Raw genomic sequence first — 21,600 nt, forward strand, 5'->3', positions numbered from 1 at the left:
TCTGAGGAACAGCGGGGGGGAGGGGGAGGGGGGAGGGAATAAACATGGGGAAATAGTTTCACTTTGTGTAATGAAACATCCACTCCCAGTCTTTATTCAAGCCTAAGTTAATTGTATCCAGTTTGCAAATTAATTCCAATTCAACAGTCTCTTCCAAACAGGAGTCTGTTTCTGAAGGTTTTTTGTTGAAGAATTGCAACTTTTAGATCTGTAATAGAGTGACCAAAGAGATTGAAGTGTTCTCTGATTGGTTTTTGTACGTTATAATTCTTGACTTTTGATTTGTGTCAATTTATTCTTTACCTAGAGACTGTCCAGTTTGACCAATGTACGTGGCAGAGGGGCATTGCTGGCATATGTTGGCATATATCACACTGGTAGATGTGCAGGTGAACGAGCCTCTGTTAGCGTGGCTGGTGTGATTAGGCCCTATGATGGTGACCCCTGAATAGATATGTGGACACAGTTGGCAATGGGCTTCGTTGCAAGGATAGGTTCCTCAGTTAGTGGTTCTGTTGTGTGGTGTGTGGCTGCGGGTGAGTATTTTCTTCAGGGTGGGGGGCTGTCTGTAAGCAAGGACTGGCCTTCTCCCAAGATCTGTGAGAGTGATGGGTCGTCCTTCAGGATAGGTTGTAGATCCTTGATGATGCATTGGAGTGGTTTTAGTTAGGGGCTGAAGGTGATGGCTAGTGGCATTCTGTTATTTTCTTTGTTGGGCCTGTCCTGTCTTTGGTAACTTCTGGGTACTCTTCTGGCTCTGTCAATCTGCTTCTTCACTTCAGCAGGTGGGTATTGTAGTTGTAAGAATGCTTGATAGAGAGCTTTTAGGTGTTTGTCTCTGTCTGAGGGGTTGGAGCAAATGTGGTTGTATCGTAGAGCTTGGCTGTAGACAATGGATCGTGTGGTGTGTTCTGGATGAAAGCTGGAGATATGTAGCTAAGTATAGCGGTCAGTAGGTTTCCGGTATAGGGTGGTGTTTATGTGACCATTGCTTATTAGCACCGTAGTGTCCAGGAAGTGGATCTCTTGTGTGGACTGGTCCAGGCTGAGGTTGATGTTGGGATGGAAATTGGTGAAATAATGGTGGAATTCCTCAAGGGCTTCTTTTCCATGGGTCCACATGATGAAGATGTCATCAATGTAGCACAAGTAGAGTAGGGGCATTAGGGGATGAGAGCTGAAGAAGCGTTGTTCTAAGTCAGCCATAAAAATGTTGGCATACTGTGGGGCCATGTGTGTACCCATGGCAGTGCTGCTGATTTGAAGGTATACATTGTCCCCAAATGTGAAATAGTTATGGGTGAGGACAAAGTCACAAAGTTCAGCCACCAGGTTTGCCGTGACATTATCGGAGATATTGTTCCTGATGGCTTGTAGTCCATCTTTGTGTGGAATGTTGGTGTAGAGGGCTTCTACATCCATAGTGGCTAGGATGGTGTTTTCAGGAAGATTACCAATGGATTGTAGTTTCCTCAGGAAGTCAGCGGTGTCTCGAAGATAGCTGGGAGTGCTGGTAGCGTAGGGCCTGAGGAGGGAGTCTACATAGCCAGACAATCCTGCTGTCAGGGTGCCAATGCCTGAGATGATGGGTCATCCAGGATTTCCAGGTTTATGGATCTTGGGTAGCAGATAGAATACCCCTGATTGGGGTTCCAGGGGTGTGTCTGTGCGGATTTGTTCTTGTGCTTTTTCAGGGAGTTTCTTGAGCAAATGGTGTAGTTTCTTTCAGTAACCCTCAGTGGGATCAGAGGGTAATGGCTTGTAGAAAGTGGTGTTGGAGAGCTGCCTAGCAGCCTCTTGTTCATATTCCAACCTATTCATGAGGACGACAGCACCTCCTTTGTCAGCCTTTTTGATTATGATGTCAGTGTTGTTTCTGAGGCTGTGGATGGCATTGTGTTCTGCACGGCTGAGGTTATGAGGCAAGTGATGCTGCTTTTCCACAATTTCAGCCCATGCATGTCAGCGGAAGCACTCTATATATAAGTCCAGTCTGTTGTTTCAACCTTCAGGAGGAGTCCACCCAGAATCCTTCTTTTTGTAGTGTTGGTAGGAAGGTCTCTGTGGGTTAGTATGTTGTTCAGAGGTGTGTTGGAAATATTCCTTGAGTCGGAGATGTCGAAAATAGGATTCTAGGTCACCACAGAACTGTATCATGTTCGTGAGGGTGTAGGGGTAGAAGGAGAAGTCTCGAGATAGGACGGATTCTTCTGCTGGGCTAAGAGTATAGTTGGATAGATTAACAATATTGCTTGGTGGGTTGAGGGAACCACTCAGAACACAATAAAGACTGGGAGTGGATGTGTCATTACACAAAGTAAAAATATTTCCCCATATTTATTCCCTCCCCCCTTCCGTCCGCTGTTCCTCAGATGTTCTTGTCAACTCCTGGAAATGGCCCACCTTGATTATCACTACAAAAGGTCCCCCCCCCGCTCTCCTGCTGGTAATAGCTCACCTTACCTGATCACTCTCGTTACAGTGTGTATGGTAACACCCATTGTTTCATGTTCTCTGTGTATATAAATCTCCCCACTGTATTTTCCAATGAATGCATCCGAAGAAGTGAGCTGTAGCTCACAAAAGCTTATGCTCAAATAAATTTGTTAGTCTCTAAGGTGCCATAAGTCCTCCTTTTCTTTCTACCCAAACTAGTTATTCTCACTCACCCACTTACAGTCAAGTACCAGAAATGATCTTGGACCTGAGCAATGGTTTTAGCAAATCACTATTTTCCAATGAAATAACATTTTGTCAAAAAAAGGAGCTCCCTTTCAGTCAGCCGGAGTACATGAACCCCTGTGATCAGACCTTTTTCCTGACTAAACAGTGAGCGCAGTACTGAGTGTGTTTCTTCTTCAGGAGAGCACTTGGCCACAGTATCTGCCAGAGCTCAGTGGGACCAGCAAAAATGGCGAAGGAAGTGAACAATTCTGAGCTCATCAAATGTCTGTAAGATGGCTGTGGGCATATATTCCTGGAATGAGATCAGTCAAAATCCAACGGAATCACACTCAGTACATGCTAGGGTCAGCACTGGAAATTTGCCAAGGAGGTGGCATTTTTCTCATGGATGTGACTTTTGCTCTTCCTGTGAAAAGTCACCCACAATATGGCCAAGTAATATGTCTTGAAAAATATCAGTTTGCACATGCTCGTGTTTAGCAGCTTAAAGCTCTGAAGGTTGTGTACACATTGAGCACGCTCTATCCTCTCCCACAGTTGCTAGTGCTGAGCACAGTCTGTATTGCCATCCCCAGAAAGCCACTATGCATGCACCAGCCCCTCACAGTTCTTTCCTGTGTCTGTGGAGTGCACAACATCACCTCTACAAAGCAAATGAGACTGTTCCAGCCCAGAAATTCAGGGGTGAAACCAGATGTTTCCTGTAAATGCTGCTCTGGGTTGTGCTGGGGCCAGGCACTGAAACTGACAGTAGAGAGCCTGTGTCTGCTGTATAGAGCTAGGTGAAATTGTTCAGCCATAATTATTTTGTGCAAAAAATGCAGACGCCAAAATTTTTCATTAATTCATGTCAATTTCACTAAATTGTCTTGCTAAAAAAAATTCCTAACTTTTGAATGTTTGATTTTGCAACTTTAATGTTCTTTAATATAGTTTCTTATGGGTAATTCTATATTTTGAACACATAATATGATCATTCCAGGGTGAGTCAACATGAATCAGTAACTTTAATCATGACTTGAATCAGCAAGCTTAAACTCTTGATTTAAATAATCAATTTTAAGTATGTATTCCATTTTTCTTATTTGTAGTTATTTCCCCCCAAAAAGGTTCATTCTCACTGGTTGGTATAACCATTTAAATAAGTTGATTTGATTATTTACAACTAAATTTTGTCTTTTCACTAGATTTTATATTTCATTTTGTTAATCAGGATGACACACATTACTTATATTATTTTGTGCTCTAAGTGCAAGGTGAATTTCTTCGATCTTGCATTCTCTCGCAAGTATATAGCATGTGTGTCTGTGATTGAGGGAACAAACATGTGACAGATGTTACTCATTTTGTTTGTTGCCCTACTGGAAGGTGTTCAGGTACTACACTGATGAGCATGGTATAAGAACCTATGTAGAATAGTGTAGACCTCTACACGTTTACTTAAGCAATTCTATATCATAACAAAAATATACAGATTCTTAATTTCTACATTTTGTCATTATATTAAAAATAGTGGATTATGTATTTTTATTTATTAGGTAATCAACTTTCTACTAATGAGTTATGTCAAACTGCATTTAGATGGAAATTGGAAGTCAATAAAAAATGCACACCATAGAATTTTAAATTGCTTTCTGTTAGCTGAACAAAAATTACTCAGCTTTTTTCACTCACTTTCTAATTGTTGAAATCTACACTAGAAGACCTACTCTTAAGAATGCTAGATGACTCTGATGATTAGACTGCAAGAGTGAGACAAAAAGTACTTCTGTGAAACTGAAAACAAATGTCATTGAGGCAAAAGCTTTTGTGCATGGCAAAAATAGAAAATAATTACTTTGGGAGAAAACTAAATGAAATTGACTCCATTATAAAGCCAGAAAATGATACAGATACTCAATGACTACATGACGTATTGTGTAAGATTTATAAAGCTCAAGCTCAAAAGTTAAAGATGTTTTTGCCCTTATTCTATACATAAAAATGCATCCTTTAGATTAGCTGAAGTTTATGAAGAGAGTTTATTGATCTCTTCAGATATTTAAAAGAATGTAATAGATAATAGCAAGTTTAGGCCTTCACAATCAAATTTAATTTAATTTAAGCAGTTTTATTTTTTTTACAGGAAAAAAACCTGTAATTCAAAATTAAAAACAGTTTAAATTTTTTAAAAGTCCAATTAAAAATCAGGTTTTTTAAAAATCATTTATTTTTATCTACTGTGGTTGATTCAGTCTAGTTACTCATGCAAGTCAAATCTATTATGCAAGTAGAAACAAATTCTATCTAATCTATCTATATTCAACAGGCAAAATAGCAAATTCCGTGCTACTTTCTTGCTATTACTTTCTGAGTCTTGCAGCAATTCCATTATGATGAAAAGATTTCTCAAAATTGAAGACTGTATCTTCAATTTATTTTTTCTTCATCTAATTCTAAACAAATGATTTTTTGCACTGCATTTGTGTACTGCTGCCTGAAGGAAATGCCTCAAGATATTTCAAGCAGTCCCTTTTCTTAGTGCAGTACAAGGAATGATAGCTGACCCGGTTTATCCAGTTGGACTCAATGGAACTAGTAGTGTGAGTAAGTTCATCAGTTTGACTAGGGACTGCAAAACCAGCCCTGAATATACACAATCTAAATCACTCTAAATGCTGGCTTGCTGATTAAAACATTATTTATAAATAACATATAAGAGGTCAGTTACAAACATATGGCTCATGCACTTTTAAATAAATGTTTTCAGATTTAGAGTTCTCTCTTATGAACTTAGTAGATTCAAGTTAGTGATTTATGGCAAATTAATATTTAATTTAAAAAGTCAGACGTGTTAATCCAAACTGAGTGTTTTCATAATACTTAGTTGTTTTCAGATCACTTAGCACAGCAAGATAAGGGAGAAAGCATATGAAACAGAAGTTGCCAACAACTTTTTAAATTACGATGAAGGTATTTGAGCAGGGTTTTCCTCCTACCCTGGTGCAAAACTGGTGTAACTCCATCGATTAAAATGGAATTATTCCTGAGTTTCACAAGTGTAAGTAGGAAGATAATCAAGCCCTTTATCTGCAGGAATATTGCAGAAGGAATTATGAACTTATATTTATTTCTTGGAGAAATATGGACCTTTATAAAAGCCCTAAAACTAGTCAGTATAAAAGAACGTCTCACTATTTTATTGTAATGGAAAGATTCTGTCTCAGGATCCAAACAGCATTCTATAGGAGTTTTAGGTATGCACTGAATGAAGGATTGTCATTATAGGTATCTGAACTCAAAAAAAACTTGTGCTGATCAAAAAGTTAGAGTAGACACCAACACTAGATGCTGCGAACTTCAAAACAAATATATTGTAAACATAATTATTTCAATACTTAATTCAAAACGTAAGCATCACTGTAACAAATTATGTTGCCCATTATTTAAAAATAATCTTTCATACAAAAAGCAATAAATATGTGCATGTGGTAAATGAAAATGTGATTTCATCTTCCCCAAGATGTTTTGACATGACATACTGTGTCATATTGATTGCATACAAGCAATTGTTATTTATTGTGCATCATGAACTATTACATTTCATCACATTGGTCTACCATTTTATTATAAATTACATGACAAAATGCTGCAAATATGATGTCACGTACATGACAGTATCATAACTGAAATAAAATATCACTGTCAGATGAATCAAGAACAGATGTTGATGTTTCCCTGTGTATTGGATAACTACTCACATTAAATTCATATAGCATGACATATTTATTGTACATTATGCTTTCAATAAAATGCAAACTATAGTATCAACACATTGCTTTTGGTTGTGGAATGGATTCAAGTTACTGAATTGACAATTTGTATCATAATTTTGAACTCCCTTCCTGCGAAATCAATTGGTTATTTTTTTCAAAACATTCAACAACAACAGAACTTAGGTGTCTCATGGGTCTATGCTTATTCTTTGCCAGCAGTTTCTGTATAGCACTGCATTTGCTACTTCTCAGTGAAAAGTGAGACTGAAGCTTTCAAGGAGACAGTTCATTAACCAAGAAAGACATTAGGTTTTATAAATTTGTCAGACAGTTGCACTATTTTCTTTTCAATCTCACTCAGACCCCAAATACAATTTCTAGCTATGGAACAGCGATGGGTTCTGATCCTACAATGTAGAACAAATGTAATTAAGTGATGTATACTCTAAATAAGGGAAATGGTTTAGTCTTTAGACATTTCAAACCAGAAAATTCAATCACAGGAACAGTGAAACAGAGCCATTTCCCCCCTCTTGAGTTTGGAAGTTACATATCATTAGCCTGGCTGATATTTTGGCACTATTTTGTCAGTCTGGTAGATGACTTAAACAAGGATCCAGCATATATTTATGCTGGATAAGAAATCATCATTCACTTTACCTTATCTCATCTACTGAGGGACTTTTAGATTATTGTCATTAGATTAAATTCTAAATTTGCAAGTCATTTGCAACTTGTGCTGTGGGCAAACGAATGCCAGCTATGATTCTGAAGTTGAGACACAATTAAAATACTTATACAGCCAGGCTAATTAAAACACAAAATGAATTGTTTGGTTGCAGCCATATCCCATCAAAGTCATATCCTAAAGATAATCAAAATGAGCAAACAGCCAGTCTGCTTTAAGTGCAAAAAGAAGCCAAGGATCTTTGGTATCAGGGCCAGCATGGGGTCCAGACGGTGTTGCACAGTCTGTGTCAAGAACCCCTTCGATTGAGAAGAGGTTTCCGTGCTTTGTTCCAGGATTTCCTGGACTTGTAGGGAGCAGTCTCTGTCCATGGGATTCAGTGTATATCTACACCAGCATTTCTCAAATGCAGTCACCGTGGCTGCATGCGGACACCAGGGGCTTTTCTTGCGGCCACAGCCTTCTGGGGTGTGATTGGAGGAGTATGGGGGGAGAAGAAGCCCCTCCCCCTCCCTGGTGCTCCTGGATGCACAGTCTTGGTATTGGTTTCTCAGGCTTCCAGCAAGGGTTGGGTAGCTGGCGAGTTCCCCATTTTTCCAGGGGCTGGGGGGCTCAGGATTTGGGCTTCAGCCCGGTGGTGGCAGGGAGGCAGGCTCTGGTTGTGAGGCTTTGGGCTCCAGCCCCGAGCTCCAGCTGCAAGGCTTCAGGCTCCACCACTCCCCATTGCCCCAGGCCCTTGCTTCCTTCCCCGATCACCCATCCAGGGCTTGATTTGTCCCCAGACTTCCCAGGGCTGAGTCAGTCTGCTGTGAAAAGTTGTATTAACAAACATACAAGTATCACTTTTAACAGCAGACTTCCTAGTTAGCAATAAATAAATTACAATGATTTGGACATGTATATGTACATATTTATTTGTTTTTTCCTAAAGCTAATTAAGTATTTTAAGAAAAAGTGTGAGAGCGGCCACCAGCAAGAGTTGGTGGCCACATTCTGAGGCCACCAAATAATTTGTCCTGAGAACCCCTGATCTACACTGTAATTAGACACCCCCAGCTGGCCCGTGCCAGCTGACCTGGGCTCACAGGTTTCCAGCTAAGGGACTCTCTAATTGCAGTATAGATGTTGCAGCCTGAGTTCTGGGACCCTCCTACCTTGCAGGGCTCTGGAGGCCTGAACATCTACACTGCAAATAAACAGCTCCTTAGCCTAAGCCCAGGATCCCGAGTCAGCTGGCATGGCCCAGCCATGGATTTTTAATTGCAGTGTAGGCATAGAATCATAGAATATCAGGGTTGGAAGGGACCTCAGGAGGTCATCTAGTCCAACCCCCTGCTCAAAGCAGGACCAATCCCCAATTTTTGCCCCCGATCCCTAAATGGTCCCCTCAAGGATTGAACTCACAACCCTGGCTTTAGCAGGCCAATGCTCAAACCACTGAGCTATCCTTCCCCCCGTCAGCCAACAGCTATGCCATCAGATGCAGTGACTGAGTCTGGATGCAGGATTTGGCGATGATGTGGTAAATCAGGTCCAAGCAATCTGGGAGCTGGATCAGAGGCTGAATGGACATCTGTAATTGCTCTATCAGCAAAATCTGCTTTATCCAGTAAGGAGCTACAAGAATGACCATGGCTTTATTTCTTTTGACCTTGGAAATCACCCAGGAATCAGGGGTATTAGGGGAAAGGTGTGGAGAAGACCTGTTCCACTGCAGAAGGAAGGCCTCCTTGAGAAAGCACAAGCTGATGACCCTTTCAGTTATTTGGAAGTGGTCACCTCCTCTGGATCTGACCTGATGCACGTCAGTTACTTGAGGGCATGTAGCTTCAGCCACACATTATTCACCTTGCAAGTCCTTGAGTAGAACAATTTGTGCACCCAACACTTAGGAGAGATGTGCTGCTTTTCTACATAAAAACAGGGAGTGAGTATGCCCATTGACAGGGGGATGAATCCATTGCAGACTGAGCAGGGTACTAAAGGGCAGCTGGCTCCTTTAAATGAAGCATGTCCAAGTCTCCTGTGCTGGAACAGGTGTTTCCTCTTTGGCCAATTAAGAAGGTAGGGCAGCACCTAGGGCTGTAAGAGCCAGACTATCAATAAGGAAGCAGGAGCAGGAAGTTCCCTGGGAGAGGCTGCTAGAATCCCCTGGGAGAGGAGGCAGTGGGAAGTTGCTGGGAAAAATGGCTCCAGGGAGAAAACCATGAGAGGCAGTGCTTAGTGAAAAGAGCACAAAATAATTCTGCAATAGGCCCTGAAGCAGGAGGGACTGAGAAAGGCAAAGACAAGGCTGTAGCCCAGGGTGGGCTGAGGATCTATTTTTGTGTGTTTGTCTACATTTGGGAAATTGAATTGTGCCTAGAGAAAGACTTGGCATGGCAGTTGGCCCTTCATGAGCTGGGGGACAAGCCAGAGCCTTACATAGGGTTTAAACCCTGAGGTTTAGAGGTCAACATGACAATTATCCTGAGGCGCCTCGGCCCACTGTACAAAACTTCTTTTTTTGGTCCAAATTAAAGAAAATAGAGGGTAAGAAGGATGAGGATAGATTATTTTCACCAAGCAATCCAAGGAAAGGATGAGTTTGAAGCTCAGTAGGACTAGCAGGCCAGACACTCGCTGGATTCTCTCTTGCAGCCCGGGGGGGGGGCTAAAAGGGAACTGAGAGCCGATCGCAGCCACTCCACACTTTATGACTTTGCCTGGAAGCATGAAGAAGAATGGAGCACATGTGTGATCTTGGCAGAAACTGCTATTTAAAAAAAAAAAATCTGGTCTCCTGTGCATAAGATGAATGACTATATGTCAGTGTGGATCATACTGTAGGTTTTCAGAGAAGGTATACCTCTTTTTTTCCTCCAGAAAAACCTTGTGCAAGTTAATTAAATAAACAAAATAGTTTTGGTGAGGTGTTTACGTTTTATTAACAACACTGTTTCTTGTCTCCCTCCTTTTCAAAGAAGGGTACTTTATTCTCAGTAGGCCTTTCTTTACAAAGTGCTGAAGAGAAAATACATGTAGAACACCACCAAAAAAACCAACAACCCTAAATAGAATCCCTTGGGTAAGTTGGCTGAACTACAAACTTCAGGCCCAAGTAAATAAAAGTCCAAACTAAAGTCACAAACGGAAGTCCAACTAGCTAGTCTTACCTAATTTCTCTTTGGGTTGTGGGCTGAATGAATCTTCCAACTGTTCCTCCTCCTTCAGAATCTAATAGCCACCGCCAGAACCATAGTCAAACCCACTGGGGCACTCCATCCTTAATTCCTATACAATGAAGCAGGCTTCAGGTCTGACCATTGACTCTTCCTGTTTCTCTTTTCCCAGGTCTACTTCCTTCACTGTAGTCCCTTAGCTTTCATTTTAGAATATCCCTGCCTGGCTCTTTAGCCAAATGACACCTCCTACTTGGAATAGCATACCCATTTATCTGGCAGCCTCTTTCAATCTCTTCCTATGCTCTTTTAATGGCTCTTCCTAAACTCACTCCCAGGTTCTTTCCCAGCCCTTTGATTGGAGAGTCCCAGAGCTTTTTTACATTTGCTAATAATTCAGCAGAGAGAAGCAGAGCCGACCTAAGGTCTTCATCCCTCTGAGGAAAAGGAGGCATTTACTCATAGTCTGCCTTCCCAGAATTCCTTGCTGTGAGGCCTACAACTCCCAAAATGCCTCTGTTCTGGGCTCTGTTGAGGAATAGGGCCATCATGGATCTGGAGCCTGTCTTAATAGGTATGGTCTGTTACAGTTTTTTAAGAAAAGTGGCAAGTTTTTAATTTCTATGATTGCATCTGTACCTAGATAGACAGATATTCACTATCTATAAATATTGATACATTACCAAGACTAGATTAGACAGAGCTATTCCCATTTTGCTTCCATATTGTGTATCTTATGACACCAGCGTTCCCCTATGCCAATTAGTAACATAATTATGGGGACTTGTAAGTCTACTTCCTAGTGGAGGAGAAATCAGTGCCACAATCTGGTTATACTCTAATTTTAGCTTGTTTTTTTTCCGACAGACAGCAATCCTGCAATAGTGAGGGAAATGGGTGCAACTGTGAACCAGTTGATTGGGAGAGTCACTAAACTAGGGGAAGTGGGAGACTGGGACTGGGATGAGTAGAGATTGAGACTAGGGTTGTCAACTGTCTAACTGCACAAACCCAAACACCATTGCCCTGCCCCACCCCTTCCCAAGGCCACACCCCTACCCCTGATCCAAGGCGCTTCCCCCCTCACCCCCGCTCACTCCAGCCCCCATTCCTCTTTTGGTCACTCGCTCTCCCTCACCGTCACTCACTTTCACCATGATGGGGCAGGGGGTTGGGGTGTAGGAGGGGGTTCAGGCCCTGGCAGGGAGTTTGGGTGCAGAGTGTGGGCTCTGGGACTAGCACATCCCTCTAGCAGCAGCTCCTGTGGGGGTTGGGGTCTCCTTGCCCTACCCCTGCCTGCAGGCACTGCCCCCACAGCTTCCATTGGCTGCAGTTCCCAGCCAATGGGAGCTGAGGAGTCGGCGCTCGAGGCGGGGGCAGTGCATGGAGACCCCCTGCTTCCCCCAGGGACCACAGGGATGTGCCGACCACTTCCAGGAGCAGCAAGGGACCAGGGTAAGCAGGGAGCCTGCCTTAGCCCTGCTGTGCCGCAGGACTTTTAGCACCTAAAATCTTCCAGTTTGGCATCATAGCCTCTGGGAAATTAGAACCTGATTCCAGGAGACTCCCAGTAAAACCAGGAGGGTTGGAAACCCTAACTAAGACTAGGTTGACCAGGAGAATGGGACTCAGACAAGGAGCAAGGGGTGTGGAAGAGACAGGATTGGGGTAAGAACAGACATAAACTGGAATGGGAGGGACAGAAGGTGTCAAGGTTGAAGGAAAACAGGCAGAGGAGTATATGTGCACTAGAGAACACTCCCTTCCAGAGCCTGGAATGGAAATCAATATTCCCATGTCTCACCATCTGTGATGCTGTATGATTGAGTATGACATTTATATCCTTGACATTGCCACTGTTTTACAATTGCAACAACTGTTGTAGAAAGTGTAAGGTGTCAGTGGAAAAGTTATGATTTGCTAGTATGATAATCCTGTTTATATGTATCTTTTTTTAATCTGAAATTATAAATATTGGCCATGTACTGGCATCGTACATATGTGCTGTATTCCTGGGTAACACCTACCAGATAAAATTTATATTGAGGCCACACAGCTATGTATTGATGGTCCATCAAAGACACTTAGCTCTCAGAATGGACCATAGAAGAAACCCATTCAGCCCAGATAGCTCTTCCTTTGGACACCTCAGTAAGAATATGGGCAATGGCTACCCACTGTGAGTCATCAAACCAAATAAGCACATGTGATATGCTCATGTGAACCTGGACTCCATCCTGATCCAGTAACTTTCCACAAACTAGGCTGCGAGCTTTGTTTTGGGACTGTCATAAAGATAAAGGGAAGGGTAAACCCCTTTGAAATCCCTCCTGGCCAGGGGAAAGCTCCTCTCACCTGTAAAGGGTTAAGAAGCTAAAGGTAACCTCGCTGGCACCTGACCAAAATGACCAATGAGGAGACAAGATACTTTCAAAAGCTGGGAGGAGGGAGAGGGACAAAGGGTCTGTATGCTGCTCTTGCCAGAGACAGAACAGGAATGGAGTCTTAGAACTTTTAGTAAGTAATCTAGCTAGGTATGTGTTAGATTATGATTTCTTTAAATGGCTGAGAAAAGAATTGTGCTGAATAGAATAACTATTTCTGTCTGTGTACTTTTTTTGTAACTTAAGGTTTTGCCTAGAGGGGTTCTCTATGTTTTTGAATCTAATTACCCTGTAAGATATCTACCATCCTGATTTTACAGGGGGGATTTCTTTATTTCTATTTACTTCTATTTTTTATTAAAAGTCTTCTTGTAAAAACTGAATGCTTTTTCATTGTTCTCAGATCCAAGGGTTTGGGTCTGTGGTCACCTATGCAAATTGGTGAGGCTTTTTATCCAACATTTCCCAGGAAAGGGGGGGTGCAAGTGTTGGGAGGATTGTTCATTGTTCTTAAGATCCAAGGGTCTGGGTCTGTAGTCACCTAGGCAAATTGGTGAGGCTTTTTACCAAACCTTGTCCAGGAAGTGGGGTGCAAGGTTTTGGGAAGTATTTTGGGGGGAAAGACGCGTCCAAACAGCTCTTCCCCAGTAACCAGTATTAGTTTGGTGGTGGTAGCGGCCATTCCAAGGATAACGGGTGTAATATTTTGTACCTTGGGGAAGTTTTGACCTAAGCTGGTAAAGATAAGCTTAGGGGTTTTTTTCATGCAGGTCCCCACATCTGTACCCTAGAGTTCAGAGTGGGGGAGGAACCTTGACATGGTGGCACAGTGGTGGGATTAACCTGAAATCATTTGAGATCCAGTTGAGATTTTTTGAACTAGAAATACAGATTTTAAAAAGGAAATTTTTTTTTCTTTGGAAAGAAAGTCCAGAAAGCAGCTTTGAAACTGAAAGCAGCTTGGTTTCTCTCTGCTTTGTGGCCAAGCAGAGACAAAAGGGGATTATCTTGTGAATTGCAGGTTTTCTTTGCCTGGAGGCAGGGTACTTAACTCCTGCAGGGAAATTCACAGTCTTCCAATCCAGGGTTTTTTTTTTTCTTTTCTTCCTAAAAGTAAATAGGGGGTGTGTGTTCTACCCATTTCCTTTTTCTTTGGGCTGGGTAAGCAGGTTTCCAAGCAGTTGGAGGTTTTTTGCTTTAATTTGAGCCCAGAGCAGAGACAAGGGAATTGTCTTTTTCTGTAGGCTGACAATCACTATCAGAGAATAGGTATTCTATTCCAGCACAGCAAAATTTTACAGCCAAGTTTTGTTTGTTTATTTCTAAACCTCGGGTGTAAAGTTAGTTAAAAACAGAGAGGTTAGAATGACCAAATCCTCAGCTCGACTACAGCTGGAATTAGCCAAATTTCAGGCTGAGGAAAGACAAAGGGAACATGAAAGACAGATAGAACTCATGCAGCTGAAGAAGGAACAAGAAATGGAGGCAAGGAAGCATGTGGAGGAGGAGAGGGAAAAAGAGAGGAAGCATGTGGAGGAGATGGAGAGGATAAAGGCCCAGCAGAATATACCAACAAACCCTAGCAATCCTTCTCCAGGTACCACTTCCCATCCCAGAAAGTTCCCCACCTACAAGGCAGGTGATGATACTGAGGCCTTCTTAGAAAACTTCGAAAGGGCCTGCCTTGGGTACAACATCTCTGCTGACCAATACATGGTAGAGCTGAGGCCGCAGCTCAGTGGACCCTTAGCTGAGGTGGCAGCTGAAATGCCTAAAGAACACATGAACAAGTATGAACTGTTTAAATCCAAGGCGAGAGTCAGAATGGGGATAACACCCGAGCAGTCTCGTCGGAGGTTCAGAGCCCTAAGGTGGAAACCAGACATGTCATTTACCCGACATGCCTACCACATTGTGAAACATTGGGATGCCTGGATATCAGGAGCAAGTGTTGAATCGCCAGTAAATTTGCCCTTCCTAATGCAAATGGAACAATTCTTAGAGGGGCTTCCTGAGGAAATAGAAAGATACATCCTAGATGGGAAACCCAAAACTGTAATTGAGGCAGGAGAGATTGGAGCCAGATGGGTGGAGGTGGCAGAGAAGAAGAAAACTGGTCTCAGTTGGAGCGGAGACCAGAAGGGACCACCCCAGACCACACCTTATTACCGGGGGCCGCCCAAAGCCCCACCTACCTCCCAAAGAACCCTCCAGACCCCTTATCGTCCCACCACCCCGTTCTCCAGCAACCCTCCTCGCCCCAGTGACCCGTCAGCTGGACGATGTTTTAAGTGTAACGAGCTGGGGCATGTAAAGGCCAACTGCCCCAAGAACCCCAACAGATTACAGTTCATTGCACCGGAATCACACCAGAGGTCCACAGGCCCAGATACCTCCCAGATACCCTTGGAGCGGAGGGAAACTGTGAGTGTGGGTGGGAAGAAGGTCACCACATGGAGGGACACCGGAGCACAAGTGTCAGCTATCCATGCTTCCTTAGTGGACCCCAATTTAATCAACCCAGAGATCCAAGTGACGATTCAACCCTTCAAGTCCAACTCTTTCAATTTGCCTACAGCCAAGTTGCCTGTCCAGTACAAGGGCTGGTCAGGAATGTGGACTTTTGCAGTCTATGATGATTATCCCATCCCCATGCTGTTGGGGGAAGACTTGGCCAATCATGTGAAGCAGGCCAAGAGGGTGGGAATGGTCATCCGCAGCCAGGCTAAACAAGCCGTGAGGCCTAGCTCTGTTCCGGAAACTTCTATCAGGACCCAGTCAGAGGTGATGGACCTGGACCCCAGGCCAATGTCTGCAACAGCAGTAGTGGATCCAGTCCCAGAGACCCAGACGGAACCAGTCCCAGAACCGGAACCAGCCGAACAACCAACACCAGACCCCGTGTCAGCACTGAATCCAGTACTTGCAACCTCAACAACAGAGGGCCCCACCGAACCTGAACTGGCAGCAGCCGATAACCCGACCCAAGAGGCTCAGCCGGAGCCTGAATCCCAACATAGTGCACCAGCGGAGAGCGGTTCACAGTCAACAGAAAAAGCTCCATCCCCTATATCGCTTCCAGAGGGACCAAGCCTAGGTCCACAATCCCATGAGGAACTGATGTCTCCAGCATCAAGGGAACAGTTCCAGACCGAACAGGAAGCAGATGAAAGCCTCCAGAGAGCTTGGATGGCGGCACGGAGCAACCCACCGCCTCTCAGCTCTTCTAATCGATCCAGGTTTGTTGTAGAAAGAGGACTTTTATACAAGGAAACTCTTTCTGGTGGACACCAGGAAGACTGGCATCCTCAGAGACAGTTGGTAGTTCCAACTAAATACCGGGCCAAGCTCTTGAGCTTAGCCCATGATCACCCTAGTGGCCATGCTGGGGTGAACAGGACCAAAGACCGTTTGGGGGGGTCATTCCACTGGGAGGGAATGGGCAAGGATGTTTCTACCTATGTCCAGTCTTGTGAGGTGTGCCAAAGAGTGGGAAAACCCCAAGACCAGGTCAAAGCCCCTCTCCAGCCACTCCCCATCATTGAAGTTCCATTTCAGCGAGTAGCTGTGGATATTCTGGGTCCTTTTCCGAAAAAGACACCCAGAGGAAAGCAGTACATACTGACTTTCATGGATTTTGCCACCCGATGGCCGGAAGCAGTAGCTCTAAGCAACACCAGGGCTAAAAGTGTGTGCCAGGCACTAGCAGACATTTTTGCCAGGGTAGGTTGGCCCTCCGACATCCTCACCGATGCAGGGACTAATTTCCTGGCAGGAACTATGAAAAACCTTTGGGAAGCTCATGGGGTAAATCACTTGGTTGCCACTCCTTACCATCATCAAACAAATGGCATGGTGGAGAAGTTTAATGGAACTTTGGGGGCCATGATACGTAAATTCGTAAATGAGCACTCCAATGATTGGGACCTAGTGTTGCAGCAGTTGCTCTTTGCCTACAGAGCTGTACCACATCCCAGTTTAGGGTTTTCCCCATTTGAACTTGTATATGGCCGTGAGGTTAAGGGGCCATTGCAGTTGGTGAAGCAGCAATGGGAGGGATTTACACCTTCTCCAGGAACTAACATTCTGGACTTTGTAACCAACCTACAGAACACCCTCCGAACCTCTTTAGCCCTTGCTAGAGAAAACTTACAGGATGCTCAAAAAGAGCAAAAAGCCTGTTATGATAAACATGCCAGAGAGCGTTCCTTCAAAGTAGGAGACCAGGTCATGGTCTTAAAGGCGCTCCAGGCCCATAAAATGGAAGCATCGTGGGAAGGGCCATTCACGGTCCAGGAGCGCCTGGGAGCTGTTAATTATCTCATAGCATTCCCCACCTCCAACCGAAAGCCTAAGGTGTACCATATTAATTCTCTAAAGCCCTTTTATTCCAGAGAATTAAAGGTTTGTCAGTTTACAGCCCAGGGAGGAGACGACGCTGAGTGGCCTGAAGGTGTTTACTACGAAGGGAAATGTGCTGGTGGTGTGGAAGAGGTGAACCTCTCCATGACCCTTGGGCGTATGCAGCGACAGCAGATCCAGGAGCTGTGCACTAGCTACGCGCCAACGTTCTCAGCCACCCCAGGACTGACTGAACGGGCATACCACTCCATTGACACAGGTAATGCTCACCCAATTAGGGTCCAACCTTACCGGGTGTCTCCTCAAGCTAAAACTGCTATAGAACGGGAGATCCAGGATATGTTACAGGTGGGTGTAATCCGCCCCTCTGAAAGTGCATGGGCATCTCCAGTGGTTCTAGTTCCCAAACCAGATGGGGAAATACATTTTTGCGTGGACTACCGTAAGCTAAATGCTGTAACTCGCCCAGACAACTATCCCATGCCACGCACAGATGAACTATTAGAGAAACTGGGACGGGCCCAGTTCATCTCTACCTTGGACTTAACCAAGGGGTACTGGCAGGTACCGCTAGACGAATCTGCCAAGGAAAGGTCAGCCTTCATCACACATGTGAGTTCAATCCTTGAGGGGGCCATTTAGGGATCTGGGGCAACAATTGGGGATTGGTCCTGCTTTGAGCAGCGGGTTGGACTAGATGACCTCCTGAGGTCCCTTCCAACCCTGATATTCTATGATTCTATGATCTCGGGCTGTATGAATTTAATGTACTCCCTTTCGGGCTGCGAAATGCACCCGCCACTTTCCAAAGACTTGTAGATGGTCTCCTAGCGGGATTAGGAGAATATGCAGTCGCCTACCTTGACGATGTGGCCATATTTTCGGATTCCTGGGCAGACCACCTGGAACATCTACAAAAAGTCCTTGAGCGCATAAGGGAGGCAGGACTAACTGTTAAGGCTAAGAAGTGTCAAATAGGCCTAAACAGAGTGACTTACCTTGGACACCAGGTGGGTCAAGGAACTATCAGCCCCCTACAGGCCAAAGTGGATGCTATCCAAAAGTGGCCTGTCCCAAAGTCAAAGAAACAGGTTCAATCCTTCTTAGGCTTGGCCGGTTATTACAGACGATTTGTACCGCACTACAGCCAAATCGCTGCCCCACTGACAGACCTAACCAAAAAGAAACAGCCAAATGCTGTTCAGTGGACCGGAAAGTGTCAGAAGGCCTTTAACAAGCTTAAAGCGACACTCATGTCTGACCCTGTACTAAGGGCCCCAGACTTTGACAAACCGTTCCTAGTAACCACAGATGCGTCCGAGCGTGGTGTGGGAGCAGTTTTAATGCAGAAAGGACCTGATCAAGAATTCCACCCTGTAGTGTTTCTCAGCAAAAAACTGTCTGAGAGGGAAAGCAACTGGTCAGTCACTGAAAAAGAATGTTATGCCATTGTCTACGCTCTGGAAAAGCTACGCCCATATGTTTGGGGACGGCGTTTCCACCTGCAAACCGACCATGCTGCACTAAAGTGGCTTCACACCGTCAAAGAAACTAACAAAAAACTTCTTCGGTGGAGTTTAGCTCTCCAAGATTTTGATTTCGACATCCAACACATCTCAGGAGCTTCTAACAAAGTGGCTGATGCACTCTCCCGTGAAAGTTTCCCAGAATCAACTGGTTAAAATCGTCCTTGAGATGTGGAAAATATTGTTAGTCTTTATGTACTTGGTAGTATATTTAGAGATGCATGTGTCTTATTAACTCTGTTTTCCTAGAGCTCCAGGAAGAAATCCCAGCCAGTGTTTCACCCTAGCTGAGATTTGGGGGGCGTGTCATAAATATAAAGGGAAGGGTAAACCCCTTTGAAATCCCTCCTGGCCAGGGGAAAGCTCCTCTCACCTGTAAAGGGTTAAGAAGCTAAAGGTAACCTCGCTGGCACCTGACCAAAATGACCAATGAGGAGACAAGATACTTTCAAAAGCTGGGAGGAGGGAGAGGGACAAAGGGTCTGTATGCTGCTCTTGCCAGAGACAGAACAGGAATGGAGTCTTAGAACTTTTAGTAAGTAATCTAGCTAGGTATGTGTTAGATTATGATTTCTTTAAATGGCTGAGAAAAGAATTGTGCTGAATAGAATAACTATTTCTGTCTGTGTACTTTTTTTGTAACTTAAGGTTTTGCCTAGAGGGGTTCTCTATGTTTTTGAATCTAATTACCCTGTAAGATATCTACCATCCTGATTTTACAGGGGGGATTTCTTTATTTCTATTTACTTCTATTTTTTATTAAAAGTCTTCTTGTAAAAACTGAATGCTTTTTCATTGTTCTCAGATCCAAGGGTTTGGGTCTGTGGTCACCTATGCAAATTGGTGAGGCTTTTTATCCAACATTTCCCAGGAAAGGGGGGGTGCAAGTGTTGGGAGGATTGTTCATTGTTCTTAAGATCCAAGGGTCTGGGTCTGTAGTCACCTAGGCAAATTGGTGAGGCTTTTTACCAAACCTTGTCCAGGAAGTGGGGTGCAAGGTTTTGGGAAGTATTTTGGGGGGAAAGACGCGTCCAAACAGCTCTTCCCCAGTAACCAGTATTAGTTTGGTGGTGGTAGCGGCCATTCCAAGGATAACGGGTGTAATATTTTGTACCTTGGGGAAGTTTTGACCTAAGCTGGTAAAGATAAGCTTAGGGGTTTTTTTCATGCAGGTCCCCACATCTGTACCCTAGAGTTCAGAGTGGGGGAGGAACCTTGACAGGGACAGTAAATTTCCAAGCACATGACAGAAGATATAAAAGACCCCTGACATATCTCCATTTTTGCCTCTGGAATGCTTTTTGGAATTTACCAGAGAGACTTTACAGGCTAGAAGTCTATTCCATCACTGCTACAAACCTGTTCTAAGAACTTTGCAATTATTTGTATACATATGATCTATTAACCTTCATAAACTCTTATTCCTTTTTTTTATTATTAAACATTTAGTTTTGAGTTTCTGAAGGATTGGCATCAGCATGATTATTGGGCAAGATGAGAATTATATCTTGACCTGGTTAAGTGTGTGTTGATCTTTTGGGATTTAAATACCCTATTTTGGATTAAACTCGTGTTCAGTAACCACTCATCATAGAGTCCACTGGTGGTGAGACAAGGGCTGGAATGCCTTAGACTGCATTTTTGACTTCCTTTTAACCAGTGTGGTGAGACAGAAGTTTACTTTTGTTACTGGTTTAGTATAATCTAATGAGAAATTAACTACCAGTTTGGGGTGAGTTTGCCCTATTTCTCAGCAGCTTGTCCTGAATCTGGCCTTCTCAACTGTGCCCCACTGAGACACGGTGACACCATCCATCTGCTGTTACTAAATATCTGTGAAACCCACTGGCAATGGATCTGCCTCTTTCTCCTCTAGAGCTATTTCATGCAGAGGTGGAAACCAAGTAAGTTGCTATCAGTTATTTCATTAGCTCATTGGCAGAGGTCTGAGCAGTGGTTCTAGAGCTTCTAACCCTGATGATGAACCATGGGGGTGTCACTATGATTCCATGCTACAGAATCTTTTTTCAATTTGCTTTTTTTCAAAACCTAGAAAACTAAGTTAAAGAACCTTAAGGTTAAAAATTCAAGTACTCAAAAGTTAGGAAATGCCAGAATTAACGTTGTTAGTGTGACCTTAATTCAGTCCCCTATCTGTATGCATTGAGATCATTAATTATGTGATCACACAATTTTCCACAGGATCCCTGCCCCAGTCAATGCACAGGTGAGATGCAGAAGGGTGCCAAATTAAGTATTCAGACAATCATAAATCTGGCATGTCCTAATTTTCAAGTGCTTGACATTTTAACTGAAACGTTATTTGAGCATTTATGTAAATGTGATGGGGTGTCGTCCCCCCAAACACACAAGGCCTGACAGGGTAAATTAGGCCAATTAACCTATAGGTTGCACCTGGAGGTAAACCAGGGAGTGCTAAGGCCTAATCTGCTGGGGAAGGGCGTGGGCCAGATTTATAAAGGCAGGAAGCTGGCACCAGAGAGGGAAGTAGCAGCAGTTGTAACCTTTGGATGTGCTAAAGTTCACTTCATTGCCCTTTTCCAGTGCCTAAAAAAACAGCTCCCATAGAAAAGTAGCTGGAGATCCAGAATTAATTTCTAAGGATTTTCAGCAAGGATTGTACAGGGTCAGCTTCCCCACATTCAAGTCCCAAAAGGATCTAAAGAATTAATTTAATTAAATAACTTTATATTTTTTCTTGATCATAAAATTAATTTTTACAACATAACATGGCAATTTTATAATCCACATACATTATTTTCAGTTATACATAAATAAAGGAAACAAATTAAAATCTAAACAGTTCAGTCCCCACAGAAACACAGCGAGAAGAAACAGAGTTCCCAAAAGCTTAGGTTGAGTTCACTTGAGTCTCAGAGTCTTTGATCACCAAATCTATACAGTCTGAGTTGAAAACAACATCTTCCCTGTAGGAATCTGCAGTTGGAATCCATGCAGACTCTTCCTCTTCTGCTGAAAGCACCATTAGCCAGACAGCTAACTGATTAACCAACCACT

This window comes from Caretta caretta, chromosome 2 (assembly GCF_965140235.1).
Source record: "Caretta caretta isolate rCarCar2 chromosome 2, rCarCar1.hap1, whole genome shotgun sequence".
NCBI lineage: Eukaryota > Metazoa > Chordata > Testudines > Cheloniidae > Caretta > Caretta caretta.